The sequence below is a fragment of the Lutra lutra genome, chromosome 9 (assembly GCF_902655055.1).
Source record: "Lutra lutra chromosome 9, mLutLut1.2, whole genome shotgun sequence".
NCBI lineage: Eukaryota > Metazoa > Chordata > Mammalia > Carnivora > Mustelidae > Lutra > Lutra lutra.
Window position 1 is genome coordinate 71158876 of NC_062286.1, and position 21087 is coordinate 71179962.

Genomic DNA, 21087 nt, shown 5'->3' on the forward strand with positions numbered 1-21087 from the left:
TATTTTTGTGATCTCTATACCCAACATGAGGCTCGAGCTCAGAACCTCAAGATAAAAAGTCTTATGCATTGTCAACTGAAAGAGCAAAGCACAATCCAATCAGCAACTTTTAAATACAAATGTCTTGGAAACATCACAGAAATTCTTTAACACTGATAGAGTTCATCTGTTACTTCATTTGTGTGGAATCACATGGGGAAAGCCAGACTTTTTAACAAGTACTGCCCAAGTGTGAACATTTCATCTGGCCCTCAGAGCGTTAATCTTCTAATAGCCATCTAGATCTAAAGAGAGAGAGACAGAGAGAGGAAGCTTTGATCATCCTTTCAAGAACCTCTTCTGGTTTTTTACTATTTATGATACCTACCTACATCATCTGTGTGTCCAGAAGGTCTTTGTTCCAGAATGGCTTGTGTTCAGAACTGAGTGACACATCAAACAGGAGAGGATAGTTAAGAGATTTCTCATTTATGGGTTTGGGCAAACCAGGGTATTAAGTATGGAAATTAATTTTAGGAAGTTCTCTTTCTCTATCAATAGTGGCCATTTTAGGAGAATTTAAACATGCTAAAAATTGCATCATAGGCATGCACAAAGGCTATAATTTGTTAATTAATGTACGCAGGACTACAAAGGAGTATCTTAAAAGTGAGTACATAAGTACTGAGTGTTTCAAGATGGAGGGTAGTTTTTTTTTTTGTTTGTTTTTTTGTTTTTTTTTTTTTTTTAGGTCAGGTGAATCAGAGATGGTTTCATGGCCAAGGTGAATGTAGAGTTCAAAGAAATCATAGTTATAGAATAAACAACATAAGCCAAAAACATAAAATCATACAGAGAAGAGAAAGAGGAAAGTAGGGGAGAAGAAGGAGGAGGGGGAGGAAGAAAGGGGACGGAATGAGGGAAGGAAAGAAGGAAGGAAAAAAAGGAAGGGAGGGAGGGAGGGAGGGAGGAAGAGAAAGAAAAAGAGAGGGGAGGGGTGGGAAGAAGAGGAAAGGAAGAGAACAAAATGCAGTCATTCAGTTGGAAGAGGATTGTTCTAAGTTTCCTAATGAAAAAAGAGACTGATAACATAAAGTAGAAGAGAGAAATAAACGAATGCCTTGAGGATTCAGTGGATTGATAGCACATCTAGATTACTGTGTCATGATGAAAATTGGCTGTTTCAAAGGGTGGTCCCCAGACCAATAGCATCAGAGCCACTTGAGACCTCACTAGAACTGCAAATTTTGGGGCACCCCACACCTACTTAAGTAAGACCTCCAGCACGCCTGGGTGGCTCAGTTGGTTAAGCTTCTGGTTGAGCATCTGCCTTTGGCTCAGATCATGATCTCAGGGTCCTGGGATTGAACCCCACTTCAGGCTTCCTGCTTAGTGGGGAGCCTACTTCTCCTGCTCCCTCTGCCTGCAACTCCCTGTGCTTATACTCTCTCTCTCTTTCTCTCCCTCTCGCTCTCTCTCTCTATGTGAAATAAATTAATAAAATCTTTAAAGAAAAAAAATAAAACCTCCAAGTGATTATGATGCTGTCTCAAGTTTGGGAACCACTGCTCAACAATGTAGCATGAATTTGAAAAGACTAGAGGTCCCATTTGGAAGGACACTGAGTCTCCTAAATTAATATAAATCCAAACTAAGCAAATAGTTGATAAAATTCTTTGAGGACAGTAATAACTAGAGATAGGAATGGAAATATAAATAAGGATGGATTTGTGAAGTTTTAAAAAATTTGTTTTTTTACAGTTTGACACCTAAGTGGATCATTCATAAAACTGATTGGATGAGGTTGATGAGCAAATTGTTGTCTAATTATAGCACCGTAAGAATCTGAAAAAGGTTTTCAGATATAATATTGAATATAAAGAAAAAGTTTTTTTAAAAAAATCCTAGTCTTCTGCTATTATACCGTATTACCCATCCATAACATGGATGTAGATGGGGAATTATGTACAGGTGATATATTGCACATTTGGCAATGTCTCCTTAGCATTTCTTTTAAAAATATGCATTCTTTATTTAAATACACTGACACAGATGAGATCTTTCCTCACATTTTCATGCTGCTGTTCTGGGAAAGTAAATTATGCTGTGATAAAAAATAAGTAATTGCTTCTTGTGTTTAATTGATTTTTTTATAGAAATTACAATGCAGATATGATTAAAGGAAGATAGTGCATTACCTACGGTTGGTTCACAAGACACATAATGGTATGAAAGAGTGCCACCCAGCACAAAAATTATACCATCATTTTGCCTGAATGTGTTGAGTAGGAGATATTTAGAATTCTTTATGACTTATAAACACTGCAGAATGTTTCTTTTCCCATCTAAAGCAGGATGATAGGGACATCTATTTCCCAGCTATAACTTGTCCTGACTGTTAAATTGTAGAAGCCTTTTGGGGAGAAATAACTAATGGAAGACTTTAAATAAGAAAGAGTATTGTGAATCTGATACTGAAAAACGATGTGCCTTGTTACAAGGTCACTCCTGAAGTTTGCTAGTTAGGCTGTTTGAGTCAGATGTATTGAAGAAACATGAAAAGTGCCTATAACCAGGGGCTCAGTGGGTTAAAGCCTCTGCCCTCGGCCCATGTCATGATCCCAGAGTCCTGGGATCAAGCCCCACATTGGGCTCTCTGTTCAGCGAGGAGCCTGCTTCCCTTCCTCTCTCTCTGCCTGCCTCTTTGCCTATTTGTGATCTCTGTTTGTCAAATAAATAAATAAAATCTTAAAAAAAAAGAAGTGCCTATAACCAGACCAAACAAACAAACAAAAAAGATTAGATTCTAGTTTCTGCTTTACTCCAAGATTTCACAACCTTGGCACTATTGACATTTTGGGCTGGTTAATTCTTTGTTGTAGGGATGGCCCCTGCGTGGTAGGATGTTTAGCAATATCCCTGTGTCTGTCTCCCAGATACTAGAAGTACAATCACAACCTGCCCCTGCAAGTTGTGACAACCAAAAATGTCTGCAGACATTGTTACATGTCTCCAGGCTCTCAGATTTGCCCCTAGGTGAGAACCATTGCTTGATTTCATTGAAATAAAAGCTTAAGCTGTAAAAAGTTGCTAATTTAAACAGATAAACAAGCAACAACAACAAAAAAACAAACCTATTGCATGTAAGTCATCTTGGGTAATTCTGCTGCTCAGCCTCAGGTCCTTCTTGAGGTTCCAGATTCTTTTATGCAGTCTTCTTTCTATCTTGTCCAGAAGTCCAAGAATGTAATGTATTTTCCTCTCATTCAGTGAGTAATCTCATCCAGTGAGTCCTTTAAGTTTTATTTTGTTTATCTTCTGGTCTGAAACAGGGAAGTCTCTTCAGCTGCCTCTTTTATATCTTTGAAAGAAAAGACTCCTTTGTATTTGAAAGGTTTCATGCTAATTCTTATGGTAATAAAATCAGGGAATAAACAAGGGGATATGATGAAGATTTTCAGAATTTTGGGGAGGTTTTAGTGTTGTGGTTTCTGAGGAGTTAAAGTCCTACTAACTTTGGATTCCTGCTTTCATATGTGAATGTTTACCTCATGCAACTCAGCTCCCTTTCCTACCATTAGTGAAGGCTCATTGGAACCTTAAATCAAAGATCGCCCTGCTGTCCCCCACTGAACATGAAGATGTGAAAGCTGAGGAATAATGATCTTAACTCAGTGGACATTAATGCTTCATTGATGACCACACAACTGAGACATAAGCTTTCTGTGTTATGTAGACATGATTTCTTTCTCTGGACATTCCCATACCATTGATAATCATGTACTTATACTCATATTATTAACTGTTATAGGCTTTCATCATTAATCTTAGGGATTTTATTTTTGTTGGTTTTTACACTATTATTTCATTACAAATACATGTTAGACCTCTAAAAACTTTGATATTTTTTCTCGATAAAATCAAATCCACTAGGGCGCCTGGGTGGCTCAGTGGGTTAAAGCCTCTGCCTTTGGCTCAGGTCATGATCTCCGGGTCCTGGGATCGAGCCCCACATTGAGCCCAATGTGCTCCGCGGGGAGCCTGCTTCCTCCTCCCTCTCTGCCTGCCTCTCTGCCTACTTGTGATCTCTGTCAAATAAATAAATAAAATCTTAAAAAAAAAATCACATCCACTTTCCAAAATATTTTCTAATCCTACTACTTATACTTAGCAGAGGGAAGTATTTCTCATTAACTGATGCCAATGTTTAGACTGTCTTCCTACCCAACGAGTGCTCAGCTCAGTATCTGGTGGTTAGTAGGCTCTCATTTAACCTGAGATATATAGTAGAAAGACAGCCAACGTTAAAACTATGGTAGTAACACTCAAACACCAGTTTTCCTGCTTACTGCTTATGTGGCTTTGGGTAAGTCACTTAACGTTTTTAATGTTTTAATTCCTTTTTATTTAAAATTGGTATTGTATCTATAATACAGAATTGTTGAGAAAATTTTGTAATTTATGTTCATTAAAAATGGAATGTTTTCTTTATAAAATATTATATTTTATTTCACTTGATTCTTAAGAAACCATTGACCCTTTTTTGTAATATAAGTCTACTGTCAGTGTACCTATTTTTCCATTAATAATATTTCAAGAAATTTATTTCTCTTTACATATTCAGCTATCACCAATGTCATCTCTAACCTAACCTCTCTTTACAAATTCAGCTATCACCAATGTCATCCCCTTCTCATGTTTATGTTAGAGAGGATGTAAATGTATCCATTATACTGGCAAAGAACTGAAGACAAAATCATCATGGTAAGATAGTTAAAACCCACTTAGTCATTCCTCCAGTTTTTAATCTGCACTGTACTGGCATAGAGGAAGAAATGGTGATGGAGATAAACATGATCCCTGCCTCATGGGCTGAGAATCTTGTGGAAAAGTTAGAAAATTAAACAAAGATTGATGATGAGGTTTTTTTTAAATTATTTTTCTTCTGTTACCCAATTAGTGATCATGTTTAAGATTTATGTTCAGCTTCTCTACCTTATAATTACTTTCCATCCTTCCAAACTTCATTTTTCTCACATATAATTCTAATTTTACATAAATCTCCAAAGAGATTATGTCTTGCCCAAAATCACTCAGCTAATTAGTTCCAGAGACCCTAATGTTCTTCCAAAGAAGTGTACTTCAAATGGTACTGGTATTTATATATTCTTTGAGAAATTTTTCTGTTTCTTTAGTTTTTTGTGCATTCTGCGCCTCCCGTTTAATTATTCATAATGCCCACCCACATCTCAGTTGTGACAGGGCTGTGTTTTCAGAGCACATTTTAAACCTATGTGGAACAGAAACAACAATAGAAATGTTTGCTTCTACAGGTTTCTTTGTGGTTCTGAATGACAAATGAGACCCCGACCTTCTGTTTCAATTAATACAAGCAGATCTAAGACGCATGGAAATTGCAGTTTGGTATAAAGGGTATAATTCTAATTTTTAAACAAACAGTATTTATTAGCATAGGTCTTAATTTTGAAATAACTTCTAAATTACCACAGTCTGAGGAGTATAATTGAGGCTGTGCAGGTTGAATATACCACAATTTTTTTTTTAAAGAAAATCTTCTGAATAGATAAGGATTCAATTCATCACTGAGCTTTTCTTTAGCAAAGAGTCTTCAGTGGCCTCCAGTGTGCATTTGGCAAATTTAGGAGTGCACACCAAGGACCAAACGGAAGGGGAAAAGCCCCAAAGCGAGAGGAGAATCTGGGCGAGAAGATGAATCCATATGCGTCCTTTGGAAGCCAATTGAGCAGATGGTGCTATTGACATTCTGTTACAAGTGTTGGGAAGCCTAGCTGTTATTCTCCCTGGGATGGGAGACCACATCTTTCCTGCGTGGTAGAGGGTTGTACAGGCAAAACTAGGATTTTTCGTAGCAAGAAGTTTGGAATCTGCTCTGGTATTTAGACTTTTTCTACCCCACAGAGGGATTTCTCCAATATCCGATTCCACTGTTAGTATTTACATCCACATTTAGCTGTGAACTGCAGAATCTAGCTCTCCAAAGCTCTTCCTCTTAGTACATGCCTTGCTTTTGAGAGTTGTTTTTGTTTGAACCCGTTTGGGTTGCATTTACTACTGAAAGAAGTAGCAACCAAAATCAAGTTTCAGTTACTATTTTTCTCTTGTATCTGTTGAGTTTTTATAATTTTTAGAAAAATTACTCCAAATGGAAAAGCTCAAAAATCAGGAACCAGTATGTATTTTAGCCTATGAATTTGCTCTCAAGGAACAATGAAGTCAGTTTTCTTAGTGAGTGATGTATGAACTCCTTGAAATAGTGTATCTCTAATGTTTTTGGTTTTATTTTTATTCATGTAGAGGAGAATGAGTGGCCAGGAATTGGGATGTTTGGGGGATCCAAATCCAGAGAGGAAATGCCCACTGAAAGCAAGCTTCAAGTGATATAAGAGATCACCATCTCTCCTGAGTTATTAAAGTAGCCGCCGATTCCAAATATCACTCAGGTTCTTTGGGTTGAGATTAGATTCCCAAGAGAAGATGAACAGAGTGGGTAAGAACTGAATGGGAGATGTTTTGTAATTTGGAAGCCATGGAATGGGTCGGTCTGAGAATGCTGAGGGGTGAATAAAGTTAAAAGCAGGTAATCCAATTCTTTGGTAGAGGCTTTGAGGTCAACATGGCAGGAGAAGCCGAAGGACCAGGTTTACATAAGTTTAAGAGGCCAGCATGTCATTACCAGTAGCAGAGACACAGGTAACAATGGGCTGGAAAAGGATTTATCCTGCCTTGGCTTGTAAAGCTATTCATTCTCTTTAAGAAACATAATTTGGAAAACCTAGGACTCAGGGTGTTTCTGTCCATCCAAACTAGGAGCAGGAGAAATGTCATGTTCTAACATGATCCTTCTTCATCTCACCACCTGTAGTGAAGTCCAAGTTTGATTGCTTTAACTATTCTGTCATTTAGTATCTTGGGTGAATGGCAGTTTTCTTCAGTACTTTCCCTATGTACTAATTCTTTTAGAAAATAATTACTTCTTTTTACCTAAACTGGTTGGCTGTGGGTTTGATTCTGCACTGTCTACTGCCCATAGTTTACCTTACTCTTCTTCCCATATTCCTTCAAGATCAATGTGGGGTTTTTTTGTTTTTTTTGTTTTTTGTTTTTCTTTTATACAAAGATTCCATTCATTAACATTGCCGTCCACTGTCTCAGAAAGGCACTGCTGTTACTTTCTGTTTTCTTTCATCTTCGAGACGCTCCCTGGTGGTCTAGTGGTTAGGATTCTGCGCTTTCTCTCTTTCAACTTCGGGCTTATTTATTTTAGATCATTCTTTCCTACTGTAGCATGAAGCAATACTTTAATTTCATTGTCAAGAGATGAAAGACGTAGGAGTTACTTACAGTTGTGTTTGCCCTGTAGCTGAGATTGAATGGAGCTGGAATCTATTTAAACTTGCATTGTGCTTGCAAGTTGGAAGTTCAATGAATCTTTGTTAAACCCTATCATTTCATGGTTGCATTTAATAGAAAGAAGCCTTTTTAGAGGTCATAGCCTTGTTGTATTTGTCTTTTCTTGCCTGTATGTGGCGGAGATGGGAGCCAGAAATCAGATTTTGGGTCCAAGCAGTTAGGTATAGAAAGATGTGGCTACCTGTGTTTATGTAGGAAAATATGAAAACGTATAAAAGATGTAAAATTATGATTTAAAACGTCAACCATTCTGGAATGTTTGAAATTAAAAAAAAATTTTTTAACTCACAGACCTTACAGAAGCTATCCCTTTGCCTATAATGTTCTTTTTCTCCTCCATCCCATTCCCCTCCCTTGAATCTATACTTCTCCACTCCCTACACCTTTCTATCACCCTATTATCCATCAAGGAGTTATCTTTTATGTAACACCTTTGTTGAAAAAGTTTTCCGTGACCACTCAAGCCTTTAATTACCTTTATTATAGCGTTTATGTGGTAATTGCTGAGTTTACGTGTCTGTGTTATCCTTGCATATTGTAATCCCCTTATAGATAGGATGCATATTAGCAACACATGGATAACTACCGTGCGTACCATCACTGTTAGGTTGAAATTTCTATCTTATACTCAGATTTGGTTTTGAGGAGCCATTGTCAAAAGGTGTGTGTCCTTGTCCTTGTGTGCTCGTGTGTTCTCTCTCTCTCTCTTCCCATCCCATACATACGCACACTAGTACACACTTTGTCAGTAGAAGATATCTTGGAAACAAGAGCCTGTGATATAAGTTGCCCAAAACTGATGACCTTGTCCTTGTCCACTAGCATCAGGATTGTATGAACATGTTTTGTGTGGAATTGTTACATGACACTGATACACTCTAAATGGGATGCTCTTGGGAAATAGTGTGTAAGGAGTGGGGAAGGCAATGATGCAGATAAGATAAAATACCCAAATGAAAAAGCAATATTTACTTCCTCCTATTTTGGAGAACAAAACATTTTGGGATCTTTATCTCCACAAACTCAGAGTAAATTTGTATACAGAAATGTTCAAGGTACTTTCATTTAATCCCATGACATCCCTGAGAAGTGGCGAGATCTCCATTCTTGGATGACAGAACTGAGAATCATGAACTCAGAATGCTTCGGAACAGGTCACCAGAGCCAAAGGCACTCTTCATCCTCTACTTCACAAATGCCCATACTCGGGGAAAACAATTATATCATGGTGTGGTCAGGAAGAAGAAAATGATTTTACTTTAAATTACTTGGTAAATTAGGGTAGAGGCTTTTGTTTTCTTATTTTGTGTTTTCCTAAAGAAATGTACCAGAGATACACAGAAGAGATACTTGGATACGCTGATATTTCAGAGTATTATTGGAATATCTGGTCAAACTGATTGAAATACACCACGATTATCTCACTCTCATAAAGCTCTCTAGAGATGGAGATAGCAGCATTTCTTTTGACATCTCTTCTCAGTTTTATTAAGATAACTCCCCCTCTCTTCTTCTTTCCACAGATGTTTTCCCAATGGTGAGGGTAATAATGTTAAAGCAGCAACACTACCTACAGCTGTAAATGTATTCATCTTTGCACATCATGCTTGCTGCACTGGTAGTGAAGGCCATTCTGTCATCTTTAATTAAATACATACAAACAAAAACAAATGAAGACATTTCCATCTCTTCTATGATTTTAGCCTGGTGTCCTATCTCACTGTTCTGCCTTTAAGCAGATTGACTTCCGTAATTTGAGGGAAGGTTGGTTTACCGTTTGTAATTCTTACATAGACATTAATCAGTATAATTAAAATATGATAGCATCTGGATGTTGAAAGCACAGGTGGAATGTGTTAATGTAGAATACAAAAGGAGGGAATCTGCCACAGAAATTCTTCCTGTCTCATACAGACATAGGTGCACATGTGTGCACGCACATGCGCGTGCGCGCGCACACACACACACACACACACACAGATATGCCTCAGATCAAAATTGAAACTATTTTTAAGCAGGCAGAAGAATAATCTAGTTGCCAATTCCTCAACAAGGACTGTCTAAATCCTATAATCTTACTTGTCTTCAGCTTGATGGGGCTATAATGGCACAGAGGCAAAGGAAAGATCATTATTCTTCATTTGTTCCATTTATGAAATTCTGTCCGAAAACCCAGGCACCATGTTGGCAGGTGCTGAAAAAAAAAAAGTGCACTCAGAGCTTTCCTTCATTTCTTTTCTCGAAATCGGTAGGTATTGAGAATGCGGATGAAGCCTTTTAGAGTCTGGCATTTAAACTGAGCCAATTTGTTATAGAGGTGAATAAAAACAGATTTTGTGGTGTCAGTTTTAAATAGACCCTCTTCATTTAAGACAGCCACGTGCCACACTTTCTGTGTTACATGGATGGCTTTCATTATGTGCATACATGGTTTTTAAAAATATTATAAACAGGGTTGCTGTTTTTATAATATAAACAGCAACCCTGTTTATAATATATAATATATATATCTTATATAAATATTTTATATAATATAAAATATAAATATTTTATAAATATATATTATATATTTATATAATATATAATATAATATATTATAAAATATTATAAACAGCAACCCTGTTTATAATTAAAAAGTTTATATTTTTTACTAAATCTTTGGATTACTAACATCACATCCCAAGACTTCTGGAGTCAGTCTGTAGTCATTCTTTCTGTTCTGCTCATCCTGACATGAACTCTTCCTCCCACTCTGTATTTGGCAGTTTGAGGGTGCGAGTGAAAAGGTCTGCTCCAGCTGACTCTGGAGAAAGGCAGGGGCATAGCTGTTATACCACACTGGGAATCAAGTTATATAAGAAAATGTAATGGCTTGGCTGTGACATAGCCTCCGGGAATAAAAGTAGATACAATAGTAGCTGGACAACACTGTGGCTGATCCAGTCACAACTCTAGGGTAGTCTCCTCAGAAACAGTGTTCATCACTCTTTGTACTAGAAATCCCTTGTGTAAGAAACTCATGGGGCTACTCGATGTCATGCTTTGAAGCTAAAGAATGAAAGCTTTCTGTACTGTGTGAGCCTTCCCACCTCAAAGTTTCTGCTTGTTCAGGACTTTGTTTACCTCATTACTTTTTCTTACTGTCTTCTCCATGTTTGTTTGTTTGTTTGTTTTTTAAGTTTTCACGTGCCCTTCAGGGTTAGTTTCTATTGAGACTTCTTTTTCTGACTCAAAGACAGCTGCCTTCTTGTTTTGCGCTCATTTCCTCTGTGTGTATGTTCAGAGAGAGGAAGAGAGAGAGGAAGAGGGGGAAACTGAGGGGGGATCATGGACTCTTTGATGCTGTTTCCTCTTCTTATAAGAGCACCCATGTGTTCAATTACTCCCCCCACCCCTTATGACCTCATTTAAACTTAATTGCCTCTTTTTTTTTAAAAGATTTTATTTATCTATTTGACACAGAGAGAGATCACAAGTAGACAGAGAGGCAGGCAGAGAGAGAGAGAGAAGCAGGCTCCCCACCAAGCAGGAAGCCCAATGTGGGGCTCAACCCCAGGACCCCGAGATCGTGACCTGAGGTGAATGCAGAGGCTCAACACACTGAGCCACCCAGGCACCCTTAATTAACTCTTTAAAGACTCTATCTCCAACTACAGTGACATTAGAGGTTAGGGCTTCAACGTATGAATTTGTGAGGCACAGAATTTGGTCTTTAACACCCTGTAATAAGTGTCTCTTTCATGTGTTCCAGGAGAGATGATATCAATAAGTATATTGTCCCCATGATGGGCCCTCCTGTTCTCCCTACTACTATAGCCCTTTCCAAGGCCCTCATGATGTCTTTTGGACCCTGTACCATTAACCCCCTAATATGTTCTCTGCATATGATCTTAACTCCATTCCATCACAAATCTACCTAGAAACAAATATTATTTTGCCACACTCAACCCTCCTTATCCTTCACAAGCCTAACTAGAAACAAATATTATTTTGCCACACTCAACCCTAAAGCCTTTTGATGATTCCTGATTACCTACAGGTTAAATTTCAACCTGTAGGTTGGATATACATGTTCTTCCATGATCTCTTTGTCATAACCTATCTCAAGCCTTATCCCCTACCACTACTTACCCCATGCTTTAAGTCTTAGTGATTATAAGTTGCTGTGCTTTTTCATACTCATCATGTTTTTCCATGCCTCAGTTTCCTCTACCTGGAACTGTTTCTACATTCTTCTCCTGGATCACTCCTGTGCATACATAGTATCCACTATTGTCTCCTTCAAGAAATTTTTTTCCCCCAGAAATCAAGTAACCCTTATCTCTGCTCCCAAAGGAACATGTCCACATATATATCCTAGTATTTGTGATGGTATAGTAAAAGTATTTGTTTCTGCATCTGACTTTTTGACTAAAATGTAACAAAAGAGTTAATTTCTTCAATGTCAGGGTCTGTTGGTGATTCATTACTTAGCACAATGCCTGGTAAATTGTTTATTTACAAATCATATATTTGTTGAAGGAACCTTCAATAGATCAATCTGATTAGTCAATGTCTCTTCCTCTCGCCCTACACTCTCACACACACACACTCCATCTTCCCAACACATGCTGTCTATCCCTCATACATACACACAAATGCTCGACTAACGCTACTTCCACAGAATTACCTAGTTGTCCTTTTCTAGGATTTTGATAGATTTGAGATCTCAGCAGGAGACCTGCTCGACCTGATTGTATGAGGCTTTGAATATCTGTTACATGTGCCTTTGAGAAAGTGGAAAGTAATCTTTAAATATGGCGCAAATGGTGGATGCAGAGTTAAGAACAAGGAACAGAATAGGTTTACTCCCAGCTTGCTTTCCTTTATGAATAGGTGAAATGATAACAGATACACTGTCCACAAACAATCGCTGTCTACTCCTATGATTCCTGTCAAAGGAAAGCCAAGTAAAGGGGTATGAATATGTTTTTTGGAGACTGGTGGCTCAGCATGAGTTACTCCTATCCTTGGAAAGAAATACCATGGTTATGTGTGAAGACCAATGAACTATTACGTATATTATGAAGTGATTTATGTAGCTAATGTATTACAGAGAAAGATGTTCCAAATAACAACTCACTGTGAATAGTGGTTACAATGTGGAAAAGAAGGCAGGGAATGCTCTTCAAATAGAACTTGTGACAACGGGGCACCTGGGTGGCTCAGTGGGTTAAGCCACTGCCTTCGGCTCAGGTCATGATCTCGGGGTCCTGGGATCGAGTCCCGCATCGGGCTCTCTGCTCAGCAGGGAGCCTGCTTCTCTCTCTCTCGCTCTCTCTGCCTGCCTCTCCATCTACTTGTGATCTCTCTCTGTCAAATAAATAAATAAAAAATCTTTAAAAAAAAAAAAAAAGAACTTGTGACATCCATTTTACTCAGATTTGTAGCTGCACTGTGATTTATCTGGAGGAGTCCGAAAATAAGAGTGTCCAGGACAAAATAAAAAGAACAGACTGATCTCTGATTTTGTTTAATTCTCCTAGGATATAGGCTTAGCCAGGAGTACAGCTGAATATTAAAACAACAACAACAACAAAAAAAACCCATAGACTGAGAGCTGAAGAGATCCCCAGTAGGTGCCAAAATTAACAGAAGGGTCCCCTGCAACCAAGAGCATCAGCTATATCACCAGTTTAACAGCATCCCTATGCTGGCTGAGAACCAGGAGATGAGATTATTCTTTATTTGATAGTTGGGTTGGCTGAGGATTATGTCAGTGGTTTGTGATGTAAGCTTTAGGGGAATAAGCACTTGGCTGGGATTCAGGGTCAGCAGAGGGAATATATTATAATGGGAAAAAAAAAAAAACCAGGATTCAAGTCCTGGATCCACTGTTTAGTACCTGCATGATCTTGAACAAATCAGAAAATTTCTCCTATAATTCACCTTCTTCATCTGTAAAATGGGCATGACAATAATAATAGGATAGGTGATAGTGGAAGGGAAACAAATTCCTTCAACATCTCTGAAGCCTCAGAAACATGATAGAACTTTCACAAATGTTTATGTTCGTTTGTACAAATTTTTGTTTTTTCCCTCTCATAATTGTTCAGTGGCTTTGCCTTTTCAATAGCCATTATTTATTAGTTAGCTCCCCTCTTCGTTCATTACCTTTTCTTCAACTATTGAAGCCTTCTCACCCTACTTCAGATTCTTCAGAAAAGGACCAGAGTGACTGGCATCAGATTTAAAAGAGCCGAGGGTGCCTGGGTGGCTCAGTGGGTTAAGCCGCTGCCTTCGGCTCAGGTCATGATCTCAGGGTCCTGGGATCGAGTCCCGCATCGGGCTCTTTGCTCAGCAGGGAGCCTGCTTCCCTCTCTCTCTCTGCCCGCCTCTCCATCTACTTGTGATCTCTCTCTGTCAAATAAATAAATAAAATCTTTAAAAAAAAATAAAATAAAAGAGCCGGCTATTACTCTAGGAAGAAAAATGATTAAATAATGGAGAGGAAAACCATAGAGCCCTCTGTCCCCCAGAAACATTTTAGTCTTCTTTTCCTGTGCTTCCAAGGTTGTTACATATAAGTGAATAGCATGTTATATAACTTTATAAACTCTGCAAATTAATTTTTGTTAATATCTGTGGCTCTTTGTTAGCATCATACACAGAAGTGTGGAAATAAAAGAAATTCTTCTAGATAATACAACCAACCTAAAGGAACTCAGCAACCTTTTCTTAATATTTTTCTTCTCTCAATTTTAGAAATAACCCATGATATGAATGGAACCAATTTTTTTTTATTGGAGTTAGTTTTGTAAAGCTTCTTTTATTTAGCATCTGCCTTCTAAATCAAGAGAAGAGTATGTTCTGTAGTTACTTGTACACGGAAAGCAAAAGAGCAGAAGAGAATATATCTACTTAATGACCTCATTTTAGGTGGTAATAATAGAATAAAGGTGACCAACAATTTATTTTCTAGGTATCAGGCACTGTCAAAAGATATCTATATCTATATATCTATATATCTATATATCTATATCTATCTATCTATCTATCTATCTATCTATCTATCTATCTTATATTAGGATTTATAGATCCCTTAATTCAGGCAAGCATTTCACCATCTCTATGAGAATGAAGTTAATATCCACCAGTAATCCATTTTACAGCAGAAGGAAATTAACCAGGTAGCTTAATTAAGTACACTGAGCCAAATTTGAACTGAGGGAGTTTGGACCTTAGCACACCCTCTTAACTAATATGCTAAAAAATGTATAAAGAATTTTAGATTAATTTGTTTTCTAATCATGTTAGGAGTACTTGACATTTAAAGAAGCCTGTAGAGATTTGTTTTATTCACTGTCTCTTTAATCTTTTTACAAAGTCCAGTTTTCAGAAATCAGTTTAACCAGGACCTACCCCTCATTTTTTTTTCTTAATGCTGTTATATTATTGTTGTGATGGTACACAGTTAGGGCTAAGTCAAGAACAAAGTTTGAATGCTGACTGCCCCTGATTCAGTCTCCTTCCTTCTGCTGCAAAATATTTTATTCTCTTTCTGCATATTCAGCAAGAAGTGTTTGGAGACACTTTTCCATAAATCCTTTGCACTTCTGTATCTCTTGCATAGCAAGATACTGGCTGCCCTTTTTTCCCAGACTATCATTTCTTTTTTTTTTTTTTTTAAAGATTTTATTTATTTATTTGACACACAGAGAGAAAGATCACAAGTAGGCAGAGAGGCAGGCAGAGAGAGAGAGGGGGAAGCAGGCTCCCTGCTGAGCAGAGAGCCCAATGCGGGGCTCGATCCCAGGACCCTGAGATCATGACCTGAGGAGAAGGCAGAGGCTTAACCCACTGAGCCACCCAGGTACCCCCAGACTATCATTTCAAGAATATTTTATCATGAATGTTCTTGGAACATAGATTATATTGTATCTATGGGTTTCCCTCCATGCAAACATATTGTCCAGTATAATAAAGATAATATTTTGCTTCGGAGCAAAGGGTCGGCACATTTACTGCCCATTATAAATGATGCTTACTAAGCTCAGATTTCCCCTCCTCAAACATAACCTACAGCATGTGTGGGTGCCATCTAGCACTCTTTGCATTCCTCTGTGGAAAATGTGGATCACAGAACCAGCACAAAATGTACTGATACCCTGGCTACTGTTTTTGCTGCAAGTAATGAACTGTTCTTCATATCTGATCTCAGATGCTGTAGTCTTCTCCCAGCATTTATGAAAACCAAAATTTAACTTGTTAGCTTTCAAGTTGAATAAAATTTAAGAGGCTTGATAGTTCTTAACACTAAGTATGCACAAAATCCTGAATCCAGGGGTGCCTGTGTGGTTGAGTGGGTTAGGCCACTGCCTTTGGTTCAGGTCATGATCTCAGGGTCCTGGGATCGAGCCCCACATTGGACTCTCTGCTCAGCACAGAGCCTGCTTCCCCCCCTCTCTCTGCCTGCCTCTCTGCCTTCTTGTGATCTCTCTGTCAAATAAATAAAAATCTTTAAAAAAAAAATCCTAAATCCAAGCGTATTTCCAAGGGTTATATGAGCTGGGTATTACAAGTAATGAAGTGGAAGAAACCCAGAAAGTGGTCACAGGAAAATTACAGATTAAAAAAATACCCAAAGTGGACTTACTACATTTCATTGCAAGATGAGTCGTATCATACGCACAACATGTAATTAATGCATTGTAAAATGTTCAACTTCCTATTCAACAAAAACCTCAAACAAAAATTAAGAAAATAGATAAAATGTTTTCACATATTAAGTAGGAAAAGTGGTTGAAATTCAGATATCCAAAAAAAAAAGAAATTCAGATATCCAACATCTAAGAAAATGGAAGTAGAGTAAGGCTAACCCTTGATGATGGAATAAAAATTAGAATAACTCTTTTGGAAGGCAGTTTTCAAACTCCCTAGTCATTGTAATTTTAAAATTAGTTAAATAAGTAATTAGAGGTTTACATAATGACTTATCTAAAAAGATGATCATGGCATTGTTATTCACACAAAAATAAGAGTAACCTGAATATGTAATAAAAACTAAGAAAATAAACTAATGGACAATCCACATAATAGTAAACCAGAGAGTGTTTAATGTTGTGTAAAGTTATTCAGCTATACTGGCAAGTGAAAACAGCACATTACAGGGCATTACGTATATAGTGTTTGTATTCTTTATTATAAATATATATGTATTTAAAGACAGTGCTTTTCACCTTAAAATTTTAATTTCTTTTTATTATGATATAGTTGGCATAGAATATTGTATTAGTTTAAAGTGTACACTGTGTTGATTCAACACATTTATATATTACAATATGACGGTCACTGTAGTATTAGTTAACACCTCTATCATGTCCCATAATTATCACTTTGTGTTGAAAACAATTTAGATCTAAACTCTTGGAAACCGTGTTTATAATATTGTGGACTATAATCACTGTGCTGTGCATTAGACCTTCAAACGCAATCTTGAAGGACATACATCACAGTGTAAATAGCACAATGTAAAAAAAAAATGTGGTATGATTATATGGAGTCTTTGCTCTGTGTACCTGCATTTTTTAAAATTTCTAAGACCATGTACTGCATGCAAAATAAAATGTTACATTTTTAATCTATAGGGACACTGCTATACTATTTGCCAGTTTAAAAGGACTTTTTTTTTTTTCCAATTTATGTTATCCATGTCACCTGTAGTCATTAAAGAACATGAGCACTTCGCATAAATCTGTGCAAGTGTAAGAGGTAGGGAATCTGTGGCAGGATGTTCTTGAAGCACTTTGGATTTCTCAATGTTGAATATTTCCCTTTTTCAAGTTTTTAATCTTCACTGATACTTCTCCTGCTAAGATCCCAGGAATCATTTAGTTATTTCAAATATCATCTTCTTCATTGCTTTTATTTAAACCTTTTAAAATATCTTGTCCCTTTTCTTTTGTTAATTCCAGCAGCCTTTGGTGTCTTCCTCTTGTCTCACCAGGATTCTACCTGAAAATAGAATTAGTTGTGTGCCATTATTAGGCCCCATATTCTATTATCAAGCCATGTGTTTCTTGAAATTAGGCAGGACTTATACTCTAGGACAACACCATAGCACAGTTGCAGACTATTAAAAAGCAATTACTAAATTATAACTGAACTCTGCTTTTACAAATTAGAGGGAAAAGTCTTTCCTAGTTGATCTCCTTTCTTTTTGTTTTAAAAACATTGGGCTTGGTGAATTTCATTTTCTTTTCATTTTGTCCTTTGAATGAAGAGAGGCAGATGCACCTGTAATGATTCATTGTTTTTACGCCTTCAGTCCCTGTGGAATCCTACATGATTGTCAGCAGCACCTGCTTCTGATGCTGCTAAATGTGTCTGAGGAGTTTGGTGACTGATTGTATCTCAGAATCTCAAGTATAAAAAAAAAAAATGAGGTGACTAAAAACTACGTCTCCTCTCCAATTATGTTATTAATGACACAGTACCTAACTCTGGCTCAGAAACTTGATGTAAGATTGTCAGGAAAATGAAGATGATAGTGTTATCCAATATTTGTGTTATATTGTCTACATTTTAAAGCATTTTCACATTCAGGCTTTTATCCTTGTAGTAAACCAGAGGTCAGTAGAGCAACTTTATCACCCCTTTTTAAAACTAGAGACACTAGACTCAGAATGTGTTTGACCTCTTCCAGCCCTAATTCTCAGTCCACTCTATTTTCTTTATTTCATCAGGCTGCTTTTCTGACCCTTGAGGATTTATATTGGTTAGAACTTAGCCTTTTCAGATATTTAGATACTATGCAATATTTTCTTTCATATTTTCCTTAATAAGAATGTCAAATATTTGACATTTTTCCTTTAAAATATTCTTCTGATGTTCATGTAATGCCAAACAACCAGATACAGATTAGAATGCTTTTGTTCTACTATACTTGGCTTCCAAAATAGCTTACAGAAGATTTATAGTAGCAAAGTAGCCAGTGGTAGTCAACAGGGGCTGAGTCCCAAAGCGATTCTGCTTGTTGAATGTTATCAGGAACTTGTCTACCAATCTGTAGGTCATCCAAAACTCAAAGTTCTGTCTTGCAAAAATTTCCCTTACTAACCTGGTACAGTCCTAGTAAACCGATCTCAAAATGTTTGCTTTTGCTTTTAGGCACTTGACCATGAAAACTTGAATACCATAAGTATTTTTACTTGATTTTCTTTAATCCATTTAAAACACATATCCCATTTGCTGAAAGACATTAAAAGTAATATTACAAAAAGGCATTTTACCTCTTAGAAGTTTTCCAGTTAATTTAGCTATATATATATATGCATATAAATATATATATTCCAGTAAGAATAATTGGATCTTTACTATCTGTATTTAGAAAGTAAATATTCATCATAAGAAAATATATGCATCATTTGAAATGGTTACATTTGTCTGCAAGCATACAGATGACCTTCTAACTTTGAAAGCCAATTCTAGTGAGAGAAAATTGGCAGATTTTCTTAGGCAGATACAAGAACAAATAAATGGTCACTAAACTGTACCTGCAATCAAGGTTTTATGTACTTTAAGACCATTAGTTTATGTCCCGTTTCCTTGAATGGAAGTGGGATTGGTGGACACTGGCCCTGGGGGCTGAAAAATATTGGATTCTAACACTGTAATGGGGTGGAATTACAGTCTCAGAAGAAAATCTGTGAGGAGTCATAACTGCAAGTGGCCTAGGGACTTGTGAATGTGGGTCTGCACTAATGAAATATGAACTTCACTTGGATTTTCTTATTGTCTTAAATGAAATGTCTGTTGGCATGAGTATTTACCTGTGTGTGTATGTGTTTGTTGGGTTGGTTAAAAAATGTTTCTGTCCAATCATTGATAGGCGGGGATGTTTAATCAAATGGATAAATTCCCACTGGTGGCTCAAAAGCTTGATACAGCACTTTAATAATCACGAATGTTCTAGATTAGCATAAAAAATTAATCCCTTTGTCAATTCTTGGCATTACTAACAAATCCTGAACCCATATCAAATTAAGGAGGGCATGTGTTGTGATGAGTACTGGGTGTTATGCACAACTAATGAATCGTTGAACACTACATCAAAAACTAAGGATGTACTATATGCTGGTTAATTGAATATATTAAAAATAAATAAATAAATAAATAAATAAATAAATAAATAAATAAATTTCTGTTAAAATTATAACATATTTTAATCTACTTAAATCCAGCAGAAAAAATATGCTATTTGAAATATGTGGATGAAATAATTTTGTAATGTAAATCATTCTCTAAAATATGTTTTTAAGTCTTGATCTTGATATTTAATATCCAATTTTTATATTAAATTTTTGTTTATAAGTTTTTCTTGGAATTGTTCAAACTTGTGCCTAATGATCCACCAGAAGCTAAAATGTGAAGGGACATATGTTGTTCTCAGTACTGTCAAAATGTCAGTCGATTTGTTCATAGTACCATTTTAAATGGCCCATTATGCAGTGACTCTACAATAATATTTTGGAATATTTACTTTATCTTAGATTTCAAGCATCTAGAGGTCAGAGACTGTGAAGTTTTTCTGTTACATTGCTAACAACCATACCACACCCAATTAAACAATACATAAGTGGGTGCTTAGAATGATTCCCATTCTAACAGAAAAGAATCACCCTGAGCGAACTTGGGGATGTTTTCATGGAAGATTTAAATAAGAGATTACAAAGACACCAGAATGTTTGAGTTGAGACAAAAGTACAAACCTTTAAATACTGTTTTGTTTTTGGTGAATGAAAATCATTCTGATTTTCCTTTCAACTTGTTCCTTAAATGATTACTTGGAAAGTCTTATCTCTGTAGTTGGTAGTGACTACCGGGGCAGAACTCTGACAGTGTCCACTAGTGAATGTATTGGCACTTGTATCTTCAAAAGCAAAACTCAATAAATAATTAGTTTTTATAGTTTTGTTAGTTGTTCTCAAAGTCACAAATGTGGGAATTTAGGAATTCTCAAAGCATATGTTAATGGAATGACAACAATTCTAACATGTGATTACTAACAATAAAATAGTTGTTTTTCAGATCACAATAGAACAGAAGAGTTAGAGGAAAACTTGTTTTCCCTATTTTTTTTTTCTCAATTGTGTTATGTTAATCACCATAAAATACATCATTAGTTTTTGATGCAGTGTTCCAAGATTCATTGTTTATGTACAACTCTCAGTGCTCCATGCAATAGAATCTGAATTTGTCAGGTGGTTGAGAAATGCAAATCCAAGGAAAAGGTGAGATTCTCTCGGAGGAGGAAAATTGTTAGGATGGCACAGAAGCAAAGAAAACACAGTATGGCTGAGCTTTTGGTTGTCCTCTGGGGCCTCACAGGATAAAGAACTATTCTCTCTGTCATTGTTTGAGAATCCTATTTTTCTGGAATGCTTGTATTAACTGACTATATAGATTATATTATCAGATGGCTTGGCTGGAGATGGAAATGCAGAAATGGAAACATTCTTACCACACAGAAAATCAGACCATCTTGGAGTTATATTGAGGCAAATTATATTGTCTGTTTATATTTAATTTAATTTAATTTAATTTGTGCTTAAGGCTGGGGTTGGGGAAGGGGATGAAGAGGCAACATTCTTGCTCTTAGAAATTTATATACTAATA

The 21087-nt window shown here is 36.7% G+C and overlaps 1 protein-coding gene across 28 annotated transcripts in view; it reads left to right on the forward strand.

Annotated features, from left to right (window-relative positions):
- The window catches only part of NRXN1 (neurexin 1), a 1204011-nt gene that overhangs the window by 257155 nt on the left and 925769 nt on the right, over window positions 1-21087 (forward strand). The window lies entirely within an intron of this gene.